Source organism: Eucalyptus grandis, chromosome 3 (assembly GCF_016545825.1).
Source record: "Eucalyptus grandis isolate ANBG69807.140 chromosome 3, ASM1654582v1, whole genome shotgun sequence".
Lineage (NCBI taxonomy): Eukaryota > Viridiplantae > Streptophyta > Magnoliopsida > Myrtales > Myrtaceae > Eucalyptus > Eucalyptus grandis.
The window spans coordinates 40,498,612-40,516,314 of record NC_052614.1 but is presented as its reverse complement, the minus strand read 5'-3'; the positions used below and the strand labels follow the sequence as shown (position 1 = coordinate 40,516,314).

General features: G+C 38.5%; 1 pseudogene; it reads left to right on the top strand.

Annotated features, from left to right (window-relative positions):
• The first annotated feature begins 1,610 nt into the window (after positions 1-1,610).
• Positions 1,611-11,134, top strand: LOC108955753 (annotated as a pseudogene).
• The last annotated feature ends 6,569 nt before the right edge of the window (positions 11,135-17,703 follow it).

The window sequence follows — 17,703 nt, the reverse complement described above, 5'->3', positions numbered from 1 at the left end:
TGATGCTGTGGTTCTTACTTATGCATGTGATCAGCCTGCTAGGCGTTAGAGTGATTGAGTACCTTTTGGCTTTCAGAACTTGGTCGATGAGAGGTTAGATATTGCAATTCTCTGCAATCCATGATAAAGATTGTAGCTCGTGGATCAGGGATTGGTCACTTTTCAGTTGACCGTAGGTCTATTTGTTTAATTTGTTTGGTCCTACGGAAAATTTGGTGTCAAAGAGCACTGAAACCTTTTAAAACTAAAATTTTTGTGAAGCAAAATCCATGATATCCGATGAGTTAAGTATCGGTCCCTGTTGGAAATAGAGTGAGTGGATAAAGGAAGAAAAGTTCTCATTTCAATGAATCAGGTGTCGGGTGTCAAGGATTTTGTGATATCCAATGAGTCAAGTATTTATCTCAGTTGGAAACAAAGTGAGTGGAGTGCATGAGAAAAGCACCCATTGCAAGGAGATAGATCGTTTCCTCACAAATTAGAGTCCTGTGTCAATTTTACAGGTAACCTTAAAGAAGACATTGTGTAAGAAGACATTGTGTATGTATATGCAGAAATAGATAGAAATAGATATATGGATTATCTAAGTGTGTTTTATCATACTCTTCATTTATTTGGTTTCATGAACTTAAGGAAGTTCAGAAATTAGGAAATTATTGAGAAAAAGGAAATTCTTTAAAATAAGATAAATGGAGTACTGAGGTAGGGAAACAGAGAAAAAGAACTAGCTGGTCACCGATACCTGAATTTATGAATGTTGATGCTCTAAGCAAAGATCAAACAAATAAATCAATCTAATTAAATGTTAATTTTATCTATAATCTATCTTTTTAGACCTTTCTTATTCTTATAATATCACTTTTGGGTCTTTTTTTGGGTAAATATAAGGTACAAAACTCAAAAAATTAACGTCTAAAGTTTACAATCCCAACTTTATCACTAAGCTAAACATAAGATAATTCACTTTTGGGTCTTTTAGATTGTCCTTTTTCTTTTTGGATCTTGTTAACGAATGCCCAATTATATTTAATAGGAAAACATTTCAATTTCCAATACGCTAAATACAGACAAAGATGGTGCGTTAAAATTGCTCGCTTTTCTTTATTAGTTACTCAACATATGCCCCGGAGCACACTTTTAAAGAAATTGAGCGTTAAAAGTTTATAGTGTTTCAAATCCTTAATTTCATAAGGTAGAATATTTAAATCAGAGAAAATAACGATCGAAGTAATTAGCAATCTAATTAATGTATGATCGTAGAGATAAAAACATGTCGTGGAGATTTGTGGTCGCTAAGGACTTATTAATTTTGTTCGACCAAAAAGAAAAGGTACTTAACTTTGAGGACAAATAATTTACGGACGGATCAATCTTTTTTTTGGCTTTCTGGGTATTTTGCTAAGAGGATTTTTTTATGTAAATGAGCTTCTAAGCCAACAAAATTTTGGCTGAAAAATTACACGTTATTATCTCAATCACGGCAAATAACTGGCATTTGTAAAGTTTGGAAATTTACCTGTCACAGTAAAAAGTGGAATTACTGCACCTGACCGACCAAGAAAAAGAATTGGAATTATTCTTAAGAAAGTTCAAAAGAAGAGAAAAAACGAAGACGGCGGCGCGACGCCGAGGAAGAGCGGCGGAGCCTGTACTCCCTCTCCCTCTCGGCTACCTTGTCGACGCACTCCGCTTGGGAGCTCCGCTGGAACTGCAAGAAATGGAAGATTGCAAAGTGACCATCTTTTTTTCTCAGCTTCTATCCACTAATTTGCTTCTCAGTTTTTGTGCTCTCTCGTTGTGTACAATCTCAACCCAGTTTCTGGTCCCTACTGTGCTCTGTTTGGTCGCTTAGGATTCTGTGACTTGAGGAAACTGAAACGAGAACGTTTTTCGCGTGATGAATGGTCGAGAAAACCGGGCTTTCCTGCAAGGGATTCTGAAGGGTCCATCTTTTGGTTCATGGCCATTACCAATCTGCTATGACTAAGTGTCATGGGATTTGAACCTTTTTTTTTTTTTTTTTTGGGTGTAATTTGTAGTGTGTGAAGCTGTGGTTCTTGTGGTACCCGGGAAGTGTAGGTGCTTAGTTTGAGTTGATGTATTGTGTGATGATGCTGTACTTGTCTCTGATTTTGTGTTGATTACGTTTTGCGTTTCGGGTTTTAGTATGACTTCCTTGTTCATCTTATAATATGCTTGGATTGAATACTCTCGTTCGCTCTTCGTATTTTACGTGGGCACTACTGGTTTTATTGGGATTTTACTGCGTATCCGAGTCGATCTTGCGTCACTAATCTCATATCGAATTGCAAATTCTTTTCTACATTCTTGATGGTCGAGCCTCAGCATTCACGAAATGCTTATACTTTGATTGCAGAAAAGCCCCTCAGACAGTTTATCGTGCACGGATGCAATAGTTCTTAGACTCTCTGAAAGCGACCCTTTATTTGACAAAAAGAAGGTCAGGGTTTGCACAGATTTATTTAGCTTATGTGCCCCACTTCTTCCATGCTCTTTTTTAGCAATTAGATGAGTATCCACATGTCTCAGTAGTACATTTGTCCGTCAGAAGAGCACATGTTGGGAGAGTAATGAATTCATGCGAGAGAATGACAAGGAAAGCACCAGAGAACCATGTGATTTGTATTGCTAACAAGTAGATGATGAGCTGGTGTTCTACACCTATATCTCTGTCGCAATTGCTTTCAATGCAGGAAGATGGAAATGATATTACTACCTTTGAATTTATATTCCAAAATGTCGTAGAAAGTATTATCTTATTTTGCACCTCCTTTTAAGTTTGCCATCTATGTGTACTAAGTATCTTTTATCCATTCCTTTTCTGATAGAAATTATTGCAAAGCAAGGGATATGATGTGGAAGTGCATAAACAGCTCAAGAATGCTTCGCATCCCAAATGGGCACACACTACTGCTGAAGCAATGCTGCAAATATCAAGAATTATGCACTTGGATGAGGTATGCATGTCTCCGTCTGTGTGGCCCTTTGGCTAAATATTACCTTTACTATAGATAAGGGGTGGCAAAAATGTCTGAGTAGGTTCTACCGTGAGTGATTGTTACTAATATGAGTTGATGGACTCTCTAACATGCAGGCTGAACTCTATTTTCGCGAGGATGATAGCTGTTCACCCATGGGATACTACACCCAGAAAATGAACTGAAGCTCTAAATTCGATGGTTTCTCTTGTCAATAGCTCGTTTCTGGATGATACTTGCTCTCACAAGGACGTCCTGCAAGATTTGCGGGAAGCAATTATGCAGCTGATCTGTGACTTTGGGGATAAGAACATTACAGAAGCCACAGTCATCAACTCCCAGAATTGTGACAAGGAAAACTATCTATTACGGTGGGGTGAAAAAAGTGGTGTAAAAAACAGGTTGCAGATAGCTCGTAAGTATTCAACTGAAATGATGGGTATAGGCTGACATATTTATGTTCTATAGCTGTAGCACATTCTTATTGTATCACAGTGCTTTATTTTAGCTTTGTCTAGATTTGGTCATAGTGAGAGACATAAGGTTCTGTACTCATTCCTCTATGCTAATCCATTCAATAGATATTAAGGGGTTTGGAAGGGGGGCCATTGCTGTCACAGATCTAAAAGTTGGAGACGTTGCTTTAGAGATTCCTGTCTCTGCCATTATTAGTGAGGACGCTATGAAGAATACTGACATGGTATATTTCTGCATCTCAAGACATTTCTTTACTTTTATAGCTTTATTAGGTTTCACTGGTGTTGGGTCAGATAAACTTTGCTTTGAGAAGAATCAGATATCTGTTGGGAATCTTCCTTAACAGAAATTATAACCAGCGACATGCATGTGTGAGATGTTATTAGTTTTTGTGTGATAATTGCTCTTACTTGTGCAAATAGTCTTTTCACCTGAGCCCAGTTGTAAAATCTTGGAGACTTTAGAAGTGTATGTACTTTTGGTGTTGAATGGTGGATTCCTGTGGCTTTTGCTAGTGTAAAGTACACTTTGCCTATCATGCTGTAGCATTTCACTTCTTCCTTAAAGAGTAATTTCGACATTAAAACACATTGTGTAAACCGGAATTGTGGACCAAACAAAAGAGAGGGATCAATGATGTTTAGGCCATTAAACAAGTCCAATTAAGATACAGGCTAAACTCAAGACTTCCACTGAAACCATTCTTCTGCACATCACCTCAGGTGGTATTTACCTGAACTTGGGACTTAGAGCCTTTTATTTTATAGCTTTATCGGCATGTAGTTCTTTCTTTTTTGGATATCATATTTTCTTCAATTTTATATATTACTCCTCTTTCAATTCTTGTTTCCTTATATTTTTTTTTTTTGGTTATAGCTCCTGTGCTTGAGCTGGGCAAACCATGAATCCCTGCCAAAGAAGGAAAAGATTTTCTAATAATAGAGATGTAAATTCTCACCAGGCTGCTAGGAAGCTGAACAATTATAACTGATGCATCGCTGGCCTTGTCTATCTGAGTTTTAGGGCACTAGTTTGATTTTGAGTGCAAAGTTCTAGGTGTTGATGACCAATCAAGTTTTGAGTAATATAGATAATTATAACCGCAAAAATCAAGTCTGTTGCTCTTTTCCCAGTTATATGTGGTTTGGCTACACAGCAGACACTATCCAATTCTAGAAATGTAAATTGCAGAGTCCTAAGTTCTTATGCTTGCCTCTACGCTGATGCATCTTGACAGAGATCCAGAGGATGCCTCTTAGTTTTATCCTACCCTGTGAAATGATGGGTCTAATCAGTAGTATACCCCTTGATGCAGTTTCCCACACTGGAAAAAGTTGATGGCATTTCAACAGAGACAATGCTGTTACTCTGGAGTATGAAGGAGAGATACAATTCTTCTTCAACATTCAAGGATTACTTTGACACATTGCCAGAAGAATTTAACACAGGTATTTCTGGTTTCCTTTACTTTTTAAGAATGACTCTGGTACATTATATTAAGGCTTAGCTTGAATGAGAATTCTCATGAAGTCTTTCTTCTTCAGAATTATAATGGTTTTAATAAATTTCCTTTATATGGAGTGGCTGTGGGTTAAATTATCTATATTGAGATCAATCACGGTAAGGGCTTGAATTGTCGTTTATGTCCTAGGATATGAAGTATGGGGAGTACACTGAGGTATACACTGAGTTTCCAGTTGATTAGTCTATCCTTAATACCTGATCTAAATTCAAACTTCCGAATATTATAGGAGTGCAAAATCAGAAAGGCCCAAAACACTTACAAAGAAAAAAAGACCTGTCAACAACACTTAAAAACCTCAACGTACACAAAAAAAATCAAAACTTTAATATAATATATTAAAGCTAGCTAAAGTGACTAGACTGATCTTAAATACCTGTGCTGCAACTGTCACCCAAGCTTGCCATTTAAAGAAGCTTAAGTAGGAGGGTCAGAGGCACGAGTCTCCAAGTCAAAGGAGATGCCATGGCTGGTGCCAGAGGCGGTGACGGCTGGCGTCATCACCAGAGGAGGTGGTGGTGGGTGCTGGAGCTGGCGATGGCTGTTCAAGATCTGGCAAGAAGCCATCTAGCAGCTTTTTGAGTGCCTTAGTTAGGTTGGTCTGAGAGAACCAAGGTCTTCTGGTGTGCTTGTGCATAGAATTGTATGGTTCATACTGAAAAGTATGGTTCACCAACCATGCACACACTCTTATGATTCATGATGCAAGACAAATTGTTCGAAAAGTGAATGAAACCGAAGTGACTTGAATCGTTAATCACACACATTTTACAACACTGGCTACAGGGATATTATTAGGGAAGTGGAATTCATGATGAACTACTAGGTATTCTCAAGGAATCTCAAATGACTTGTAAAAGGAATATTCTGGAGGTGATGGTACTTTAATGCATCAAAGAAGAAGTTTTGAGGGAAAAAAAAACATGTTATAGTTCCTAGTCAAAGGCAGACCATACTTGCGTAAGAATAGTTTGTTCAAATGCCTATGTGATCGATTTTCCCAGAGAAACAATGCTTGACATAGATGTAAAAGCAAGGATGGGGTCAATCTCTTCTTTTTGTAGCATAGTATGTAAATCCTCAATGCGAAGTTGGTCATCATGTAATTGAATATGTTGGACTCCTTTATAGCTGGATGCTATCTTCTAGTTTTCTTGAATGAGTGGGCTCCAAGAAGATTTGAATGCTGCAGTTGCATAAAATTAGTTAATGGAATAGGCAAATTAGCATCTGCATAATATGAGCATTAAACTAAGATTTCCTGCGCCCATGTATGTCATTTTCACTTAAAGTGGTCACATGTTATTTGAAAATATAGATTACAAGCTCATGCACTCTTGCAGGCATAGGGCTGCACTTGGACTTTTTTTGTCGTTTCTTTGTTTTCTTTTATTTTCGCCGAACTTTAATTGGATGGATAAGTCCATTTGGCCAAAAGTTATTCTTTCCCAACTTTAAAGTCCAGAAGACCGGGGACTTATGTTGTGTAGGGGTTCTGTTGCTCTTGATTTGCTTCTGGCATTTTAAATTTTCTCCTGGAAATCAGTTTATGTTATAAATTTCTATCCTACGTTGCAACATTAACTCTGCAATCTGACAAGTGATTTTCACTACAGTCTGACAAATTCCTTTCGCTTGAAACGTGCTTGATATACCTTGAATTTCCTATGCCCTCCCCAAACAAATAAAAGAACTACCCAGGAAATAGTTCACTTTTACCAAGGCAAGTGTATATACAAACTTTCACATAATCACTGAAGAGATACTATAATTTACTTGCCCAAAGCTGTTCTTATGGTGCATTCACATGGCAGAGCTGTTACAGCAACATGTTTAAGAGGCATGATGATGCTGAAAGTATGGATGATATGACATGTTTTGCCTTGAAAAGGAGAATCTGTCGGCTCCAATCACACCATTATTTTGGTGGCAAAACTAACTTTACTTTGGAATTGTCGTAAAAATCTTAATTCATAGTAGGACTGTTACAATTTTCTTTAAGAAGTGAGAAAGGTAACTCTTATTGGGAATGAGGTATATGTCGTGAAATTGGAAGTCGCTAGGAATGGGGTATAAGCAGTTTAATTTCGTTTATGGGCAAGAATGACCATCGACACCTTAAGAAATCATAGCTGCAAGCCAATATATTGTTTTGGTGCGGAGCTCATGGTCAAGTATTTTAGCTTCTGACATTTAGCAGAATGGAAGAACAATTCTATTGCAGTAACAATAGACTATTTCTTAAAGCGGTTCTCCTGAACACATGTTTCTTGAAATATGATTTAAACTGGTGTAGTTTTTGGTTAGGTACTGTCAAGTTAGTGGAGAAGGTGAAGGCTTGGCAGGAATGCGACAGTAAAGACAAAGCAGGAGCTCTTATAAAAGATTTCTCCTAGAACATTAGGGTGGTATAGAGGGAGAGGAATGGAAGAATAGGTCAAGGTGCAGAGAGCGATCTTTTGGTAAGCTAAGAACTGAGACTGTGGTTGATATAGTAGACAATCTGGCATGCAATGAGTCTTGGATAAGGATAACATGCTCCATGATGCCACTTCAATGGTAGTTCATTTCCACCGACAGAGAGAAGATTCCCTTTTCTCCTTTCTGGGCCATGAGGGTTCCTTTTCTTTACTGCTGCAATGTGTCTATTTAATTGTAATGTTTCTTTGCTTGATAAAAACAGATGATCTTTTGGGCCTGTCTGCTTATTGTTATATTGTCTAGTCTTCTCATGCTTTTCTGTGCTGCAGGATTGAGCTTCGGCATCGATGCAATTGTAGCTTTGGACGGGACACTGTTGTTAGAAGAACTAATCCAAGCAAAAGAGGTTATAAGTTTTCTGGATCATGTTTTCTGTATTGAAGGAAAATAGGAATCACATCCGCTGCTTTGACTTCCTTCTTTTTACCTTTTGATAGGGGTTGTGTTGATTCCTTGACAACTTTACATTCTGCTTCTTTGAGCTGTTTATGGTTTGATGCTTGGCAATTTTTAGTTTCCTAAAGAGGAAAAAAAATTATTTCCATCAATTTGGTGGTGAAAGAACTCTAAAATGGAAGGAAAAAGAATATCTTTCTTGCACTGGAAAAAGGCCTAGATAAAGCATCCATTGAGGAATCAACCTCTTCTTGCTCAACATAGCCCAAGAAAGCAAACAGTCCCGAAATCGCTTATAGAAAATTTGCTTATATACGTCTCTTTTCCTTCTACTTCAGATATTAAATTGGGTTTATAAAGATAAATTTTAAGGCTTTCTATTTTGCAGCATTTAAGGAATCAATATGACGAACTTTTTCCTGCGTTGTGTGAAGATCACCCTGACATATTTCCTCCAGAGCTTTATATGTGGGAACAATTCTTATGGGCTTGCGAACTTTGGTAGTCTAACAGCATGAAAATTCAGTTTGCTCATGGAGCACTCAAGACTTGCCTAATCCCCATTGCTGGATTTCTTAACCATTCGGTATGTCGCTTGAGTATTCTCATTTTATTTTCATGATTTCTCAGGTCTCTTGAGCATTTCTCTATGTGTTTGTTTACCATTTTGATGTGGCTATCTTCCAACTGGCTTTGGTTTAGTCTGACTGAGACTCTTTTTTCTTGGATTTGACCTCATCGCAGTAGCAGAATTACCATTGAGTAAACAGAACTGCAAAAAAAAAGTTATCATTACGCCTAACTGCTCAAAGATTGCAAGAATACGAGGTCAACTGGATTTTCTTTTTGAAATGTGTTAAATCTCCTCCTTGTCTTTGATTTTGCATCTATCAATGATTTGCATTTGCATGTGCTTCCGTGTCTCTGGATGGGTTGCTCATGGGGGATCATGGATCTTTGGCACGTGTTTTGTTCATATACCTCTCCCGCTTTTCCACTTCACGGAGAATAAGTTGGGGAACTAGTCATTTGTTGTTCATATTTGTGGATTCGGTTTAATGGCCTTCTGTTTCACTCTGTTTGGGTTCCTCCTCATCAATTATTTACTCTATTTTGACAGCTGTATCCACATATCACGCAGTATGGCAAAGTTGATTCTGCAACAAACACTTTGAAGTTTCACATGTCTAGACCATGTCACGCAGGAGAACAGTGCTATCTTAGTTATGGGAACTTCTCCAGTTCGCATCTAATTACCTTTTATGGGTTCATGCCTCAAATGGATAACCTGTATGACGTCATTGAACTGGGTAATTCAAATTTCATCATATTCATTTGGGATGAAATGTTGTATTTCTTGGACAATATGCAGAATAGAAGTTCTATTCCAAACGAAACAGGGTAGAGATGGAAGTGTTCACAATTGCTCCTATTTGTGGCTTATATGCATTGGTAGGATGTGATTTCAATCCTCTTGCGCAGATATAGATGGTTCTCAGGATGTTTGTTCTGATGAATTTGACGCATCCAGTGGCACAACTCATATGGTGAGGGGTACTTGGTTTTCAGATAACCATAGCATCTTCCATTATGGCCTGCCAGCTCCATTGCTGAACCATTTTAGAAGAGCTCGGGAAGATATCCTGGATGCTGATTCTCCTGTATGATTGCTTCTCTTCTTCTCGTGAGTTTAATTTAATAAGATTTAGCGCCTTAACACCTGGCCTTATGTGATCCGTTGAACTTTTTACCTCAAATGTCCATAAGAATATGTGTCCAGTCCTCAACAAGATGATCATACAAAAGCATTGCTTAACCATTAACAAAATCCAAATGGAAAATAGAGAGAATTCATGAATACTACTCATTGCACCTTATCCGTGTAAGCATAGGATAAATGCATCTTATGATTGGTGGAATGCACCTTTTAGTTTCTGATTGCTTCCATGCCAATACCCATTTTTTGAGCTTGTCTGAAAATCAATATCATTTGTAATATTGTATGTGGGTAAGACCACAAGAGAACGATGACAATTGGAAAAAGAAAAGAAATAGTTTCTTGCCCATTTGAGTTGGCTATTGATTTGGTGGTTAATTTTCTACTGTGACTTGAGTCTGTCATGTAATTGCAATGTTCATTTTTTTTCTCTTTATATAAGCAGCTACTGGAGAAGCTAAAGATAGAAATTGAGATTCTCGAGGACCTCTCCTCGACTTTCAGTGGGATGATGGAAAATCTCGGTGAGGTGGATAGTGAGTCCAGGTAAATAACCTTCTCCGAGAACTCTTCAGGAAACTATTTACCTACTTTTCCAGAAAACATTGAAATTTCTGGCTTTTCTTAGCGCGTGGGTACTCACGCATGTACCTATATGCTAATAATGGCCCTTGTAAAATTTTGAAGGAATTCTTGACAAAGTTACATTTTCTTGAAATCCTTTTCAGGTCGTCCTCGCTGATAAAAAAAGTTAATTCGCATATGATGATCTACAATAAAGAGTCTCTGAACTGATTTAGTTAGAATAATTTGACATCCAAGCATCTTTAATATGTGAGCACAGTCTATACTTCATCAGGACTAGATTTCGTTTGTGCTTAATTGATGATTTGACTTTGCAGGGAGAACATGGATTGGGATGTGAAGCTCGCAGAAGAGTACAAAAATCTTCAGAGGAGGATAATTTCCTCGATTTTGAGCTCATGTTATGCGGGTCGCAAGTTGGTTGAGGACGAACTTTGTAAATCTATTGCCAAGGACGACGGCAGCCCTTGTTAGTAGAAAGGAGTCAGCTTGAAAGTGTCGCTCTCTACAGACGGAACCTTGTCTTCATACCAAAGAAGATTGGAGGTTGCAACCTAAGGCTGACCTCGGGAGGATCTGACAATGATTTCATGTCTCGTGCCTCATACGATCATTGTTCGGCACACCTTCAGAGCTGCCAGTCTCAAGTGTCTCGAGCAGTAAAATTCTGGATGTGGAACTCATCATACTCAGCACAAAGCCTGAAGTTTTGGCGATCTTCCCCAGTTGTCCGGCAAATGAAGATGTGTTGCTCGTGAGGTTTCATTTCTTAACATTCAGAGTTTTTGGTGACTGTTAAATAAGAAGAATATGCGATTGGTGAATCCGAAAGGAACGTCCATTTGCCAGTTTTGTTCTCTCCATGTGGTCGAGTTTAAAGTTGTATCCAGACCCATGTAAAGATCTCCCTCTCGAGCAAAAGGTCTCTCCATTATTTTCACCGTGGATGTTATCTTTGTTGACTGAAGAGTATCACCTCGAATCGTTTCTTGAATGGTCGATAATGGAAACTAAAGCAGTGCTCTCGAGATGGAGGTCCGACGATTATGCAGGTTAGAACAAGAAAGCCAGGAGACATTGCCGAAAAGACGGACCGGGAAGAGTCGCCGGAAGATGGGAAGAAGTACAATAATAGACACGGTGTACAAAAATAATTAAGGAACTTCTTCTCAGAGATGGCAGCCATAACTTATTAAAGGAGACTGTAATGTTTCGACCGACTCTGCAGGGTCAGTTGTTAAGTGATAGATAAAAAAAAAAAAAAAAAAAAAAAAAACCCGATAATTCACGTGTTAAGAAAATAATTTTCGAATCTTTCGATCCTGATCGAATAGAGTGGTATGTTTCATCTGGTGTAACGAAAATTGCCTCAAGATATCACCTAACCGCAATACCAAAGCCGAAACAGAAGTGACAAGATAGTTAATAAATCTGGGGACTGTCCCTTTCTTGTGCAAAATATTTCCAGCACGTTCCGGAGCTTCTTTGTTCTAGTTTTCTCAGCATGGAAGAAGCCAAGCCAGGTTGTTCTCTCTCTCTCTCTCTCTCTGTTCTGTGGGAATTTGCAAAGACATCATGCTAAAAGTGTTGCTGTTCCAGGAAGGAATATCTCATTCAAATGCTCTCATTCCCATATCCTTTGCTTGCATCAAGATGCACCATGGGCCGCTACAATCCTAATTCAGCATCCCCACCTGGAAAAAGGTTGGCGTAACAGTGCAACCAACGCTGGGCAGACAAAGATGTGGCTTGGATTTTCAGTAAGTGGGGCATCTACTTTATCCCCGCAAACTCACGTCAATCTAAGAATAATGAATATCGTCAGAAGGACATCATGCGACAGCCTTTGCATGTGTGGTTCATGGTTAGTGTTTTTCTTGTGTGTATACACATGTATATTATATAATTTAATTTTAAGGTCCGGCACTTTCTGTGGTCTAGATAGGAGAGATGCACGATGTCAGTATTTAATTATTATTTATTTATTTTGCTTCCTTGGGAATTTTGAAATTATTTTATGATTGAGGGGACCATTATATGTAGGAAGACATGATTTTGGAATATGATTATGTGACAAACTCCATTTTGTAGGTGCTGTGATTAATTGACCTACATGTACAAATCCATACCATATAACTTTTGGTGTAGCAGATTAGAACAAAGGATAATTTAGTGATCTAGCTTTTGATGTGTTCGATACATTGCTAGATTATATCGTATACATTCATAGCATCTGTCGAACTTGGCATATCATCCATTTCGATTTTTTTTTTTTTGTGACTCAAGAACTCCGTACAAATACAGCCGGCGAAAGAATTCTGAGAGACGGTAGTGCAGACCCACCACCCCAGCCCCTACTTAAGACCCCAAGCGACTGTGAGGGATTCGAACTCCTCCCCTTCGTGAGGAGAAGAGAGCCTAAACCATCGCGGTCATCAAGACGGTGGTCCATTTCGATTTTATTTGTCTTTATTCCGTTAGTAACGGGAGTGGAAACCTAATGCAAACACCATTTATGTATTGGTCGGCACGAATTGATTGCTTACCAATTTTTTCATATTCTTTTATTTCGTGATATTGACTGACGAAAATGTAATGGTCCAAAGTTAGGGGTCAAACGTATTTTTTTTTCCACAGCTTATTCGATGCCGATTTGTGAATACATGTGATTTGGGTAACTTGATTTGACTACAATACTTTGTCATTTCTCCAAAGAATCTCTAGAAGTTGATGAGTCGATGGCCATTCAGATGAAACCACTAAAAATTCTTATCAGAACCACCTAACCGAGGAGTGATCATGCAGGAATGGACGTAACCCATTTACAATATTAAATAAAAATACTCATTTATCGACAATGATTGACTAGACTAATAACTACCCAAAATTTCTCCCTTTACGATAATTCCATACACATAGTATTACAATATATTAAATAATGTATCTTAAATCTATAGTATGGATTATTAATTTAATTCTAAACTTTTCAATTTTACTTAATTTAAATCTTAAATTTTTGTATAAAATTTAAATATAGTTCTTTCGATCAATTTTCACCGAAAATAGTTGGCATTACGATGTGTCTCGTGGGACTTTCGATAACGATTAGATTCTCACGTTGGCAATTTTCAATAAAATTGACTAAAATGTTTATATGAATTCAATTCCAGAAATCAAAGTTTAAAATTTCATTAATGTCTATATAATAATTTAAAATTGATTGAATAATTTTTCCTTTAATCTCCTCCTATTTAACAAAGGGAAAAATCACAAAAACTCAAAAAATTTATTTATCATACTACATTTATTTTAAACTATTTTTTTATGACTTTAGAAACCCCAAACTATACATGTATCATATATTTATCCCAAAAATTTCTTACGACACAAAAACCCAAAAATTACACATATGTGAAATACTTATCTCAAAAAAAAAAAAAAATTACAACATAAAAAACCTTAAATTTGGGATAAGTATGTTATATAAGTATAAATTTGGGGTTTTTGGTGTCATTAAAAAAATTAGGATAAATATGTTATAACGTGTATAATCAAAGAGTTTTGGTTGTTTGTATCTTTTAAATAATATAGAAAGTTTGGTGGCTAGTAATCATTTTGTCCTGTCTATTTAGCCGTTGTGTAACATCATCGACTACCTAGATTTCCGAAGGGCCATCCTGTCAACATTTTACAACAGGTCAAGTTTTGTTGGTGTGCGTGAATTCTGTCCCGTGTGAAGATGTCGGCCGATTTCCAGATGATGAGTCAGTGGGATCACTTCTTGAAACAGGACAAGATCCTGTTCAGTCACAGCTCAAAACGTTGGAACTTCCCTACACAATAGCTTTCTAAAACATGTCAAGCCTCTCATTACCCAAAAAAAAAAAAAAAAAGAAGAAAAAAACAGCGCAAATTATGTTTTGAGTGAACGGTTTACTTAGCAGCGTGGCTTTAACACAGGACTCATATGTGATATCTGGCCCTGTACTGTAGTATCATACTTTTGCTCTCTGCCTGAATTTATGGTAGTTGTCTTACGTGCTCCTATAATTATAAGGGAGCATTGTTCCAGGAATTCGAGGATTTTATTTTCGCTTAAAATGAGTTTTCATGTTATTAAAAATATATATATCATCTTGGGACTGACTCATTAATAAGGCCGTTCTCATACTTTTGTTTTTGTTTCTTGCACTAAGGACTCAATTTAAGTATGAACCATCATGGCAATGGGTTACTGCACTAATTCCTCTTTAGTTAGTTGATTAATATGCCTCTTAATAATAACAAAAACATACATTTCATGATTTTACCTACGCTTTTCGGTTTATTTATTTAATAAGGGACAATTTTATTTCACTGAAAGCTTGATTCTCATATTAATGCTTAAATAATAGAAGACTATTTTTTTTTTTTTTTTGTGGTACCATTATAGGTTATTGCTCGATTGACTATCATGGTGGTAGTCTAGTGATGAAATGGTGACATCTTTTAAGAGGACACAAATTTGAAAAATGTTGTGGGTAAATCTCAAACTACTCGGTACATTAGGCATTAGCCCTCCTAGGAGAACGTTCTATAGCTTCAGGCGTGACAATTAGGCTATAGTGATAGAATTATCAACCTCAAACCTCGAGTTATAATAGGACTTATAAGTTAGTGCTCAAATTCGACATTTCTCAACACATAGGAAAACATTATAGAATTGCTTAGAGGGGATTGTTGTACCAATTACTGCTCCTCATTGTGTTCGCCTACATGAAGGGGAAAGAAACTTTGTATCATGCAAACCATCTATCTTGAAAAAAAGAAAAAAGAAATTGCCCTTTCTAGTCACAATTGAATTCTTTAACCGAAACGAGAAGCAAATCTAAGTACAACCATATATCAACATCAACATAGTTGGCAACAAATTTAGTGCCAAAATGACCCATTTTCTCCGCACGAGAACGAATCGGGCCCTTCGGTCTAATCTACATAAAGAAAACCGGCGAGGAAGGACATAAATTAGGGCAAAAAGGGGGCTTAGTCAGAGGTGGTTTGGTTACGTGTGGCTGTGGCTTAAAGGGGTCGAGGATGGCGATGTCCTGCGCAACTCTCCCACCACACATCGAAAGAGCATGACTCATCTAATCTCTTCCTGTAATCTAATGATGCTAATTCAATTTGATGTGTCATACCTAACAAAGTCTTCCCTTCCCCTATCCACCCTCCTCCTTTGGGGGCGCCAAAAGTGGGAAGGATTCGTGGGCTGTGATGTAATCACCCTTTCATTTCATGCCATTTAAATGAAGAGCTTGTTTATATCTACACTCATCGGCCACTCTGGACTTCCACTTGTCGCGCGACAGTTGTTCGACTAGTTCCAAGTCCTAATTTGCAAGCCGAGTGCCACAAGTTCGATTCCTCAATCTATCATCGATTTCAGGAAACTCTTAATTAGCCTACGAAGGAGAGCCTTTGATTAGGTGCATCGGCTATCTCGAGTTGTCCACTAGCGTTGCGGTGCGACAAAGGCGATGGCTTGCCTGATGGGTAGTGTGGTGCACGAACTAAAACTGCAATCTTCGACTAAATGATCTCTTGGGGATGACCTGTAGTTTCCTAATGCCGGACATCCTTTTGACTTGCCAAAAAAATTTATAGACCTCTCCATATATTTTCCCTAAAAATGACATGCCGGCTTTACATGCTAACATTTACCTATTTCGAAAGATCTCGAGCAGTTTAAGAGAAGTAAAAGCCGAATCGCTAGCCTCGCAAAAATTTCCACAAAAGAAGTCAAGAAAAATATAAGAAAAAAATAACTCTACACGGACGAGTTAATTCACTAGCGAAAAATACGAGAACGATTGCATTAATCGTACAACCCCTATTTCTTAATGTGAGTCAAAAGGAGCGGAATAATTAAAATTTACTGGCGAAATCCCACTTTTCTTAACCCACCCTCCTACTTTTCCGGCGACCACCCGAGCGGCCGTCCAAAGCAGCGCGACACGTGGGGCTGGGGGCGGGCGGGCCCCACCGATCCTTCAATATTCAAAAGCAGATTTTCAACGAGAGGAAACACGAGACCGTGGGGCCCACCGTTCGAGCTGGCCAATGACAGAACATGCACTGGCCGGGTGGTGGCCGGTGGCTGGAAGAAGCGAGAAAACGACAGCCCCACCCCACTCGACTCCTTGTCGTTTTCCGCCACCTCATCCCTCCGCCCTCCGCCCTCCTCCTCCGCCGACGCCGCTCTCTTCACCACCCTCCTCCGTGATTATCATATCAAATTCCATTTCCCAACCACCATTAGAATTTCTTATTTTATATATAATTAAAAGAACAGGCCTACTAATATTCTCTCATCATCACCACCACCATGTTCGTTAACCAAGAAAACTCATTGCCGGATTTTTTTTTTTTTATACGTCATTCTTTTTTATTAACAAAAGCCATTTTCCATTTTTATAATTACTATGTTGAAGAGATTCCATAAATAAAAATTAGAACTATGCCCGCTGCAATGTCGATATGCTGAACTCCTTTTCTTATTTTGCATCACTAAAAGGCTTAAACTTGCACTAATTTGACACATACCTCGCCATCCAAATCCCTAAATTTTGCCACTCCATTGCACTATTACTCCAACTTTTTTTATACACTAATAATGCCTCAAGATTATGTATTCTGGGCTTCTTCTTTTTTTTTTTTTATGTCGAGGATCCGGCTTAGCTCACCTTACGGAGCACAACATCGACTATATCATGATGAGACTAGCCTAGTAATTCATTGGCTGGGGCCCCCACTTATATTTCTGAGTTGTGGCGGTTAGAGGTCAGGCCTCAACTAGCGCAGCTATGCGTGAATGGATTTGGCTTATTAATATTGCAGTGAGTATAAATTATGGATGAAAAGGGTCTAGGGGCATGGTATCATGGTAATCATAATTTAGGATTTTTTTACGACGTTAATTATATACCTGAAAAAGATCGCCTAGCCTGGGGCTATCTCCACAATTTCTTTATTGCGATGCCAATAGTTTTCTTCAGATAGAATTTTCCCATTTTCGACAGAAATTGGGAAGGGGGAAAAGGATAAATAAATAAATAAATAAAGGCGGAACAACTTGAGATAGAAAGAGAGAGGGAGAAGAATCGCTGCAACGTCTCCATCATTTGGCCCTCTCTCTCTCTCTCTCTATCTCTTCTGCGTTTGCTTTCTCTCTCTTCCTTCTTCGCTTCTTCTCAGCAAAGGAGGAAGGAGAAGCGGAAGGGGAAGGGAAGGGAAGGGAAGGGGGAAGAGGGGGAAAGCTTCCGGCTTGAGCTCGAAGCGATCTCCTTCGTCCCGGCAGCAGCAGCAGCAGCAGCGGAAGAGGATTTTGTCGGTGGGGGGAAGTTCGGGAACCTCTCGCGGTCGGACGGATTGAGGAGCTTTTTGTCGCTGCTGCTGTCGCTGTCGTTGCGGTTCTCTTCCTTCTGAGGTTGCTCCGCGGTCGGCGAAGATGCTGGTCGCGAACAGCTTCGACTTGTGGCGGAAGGACG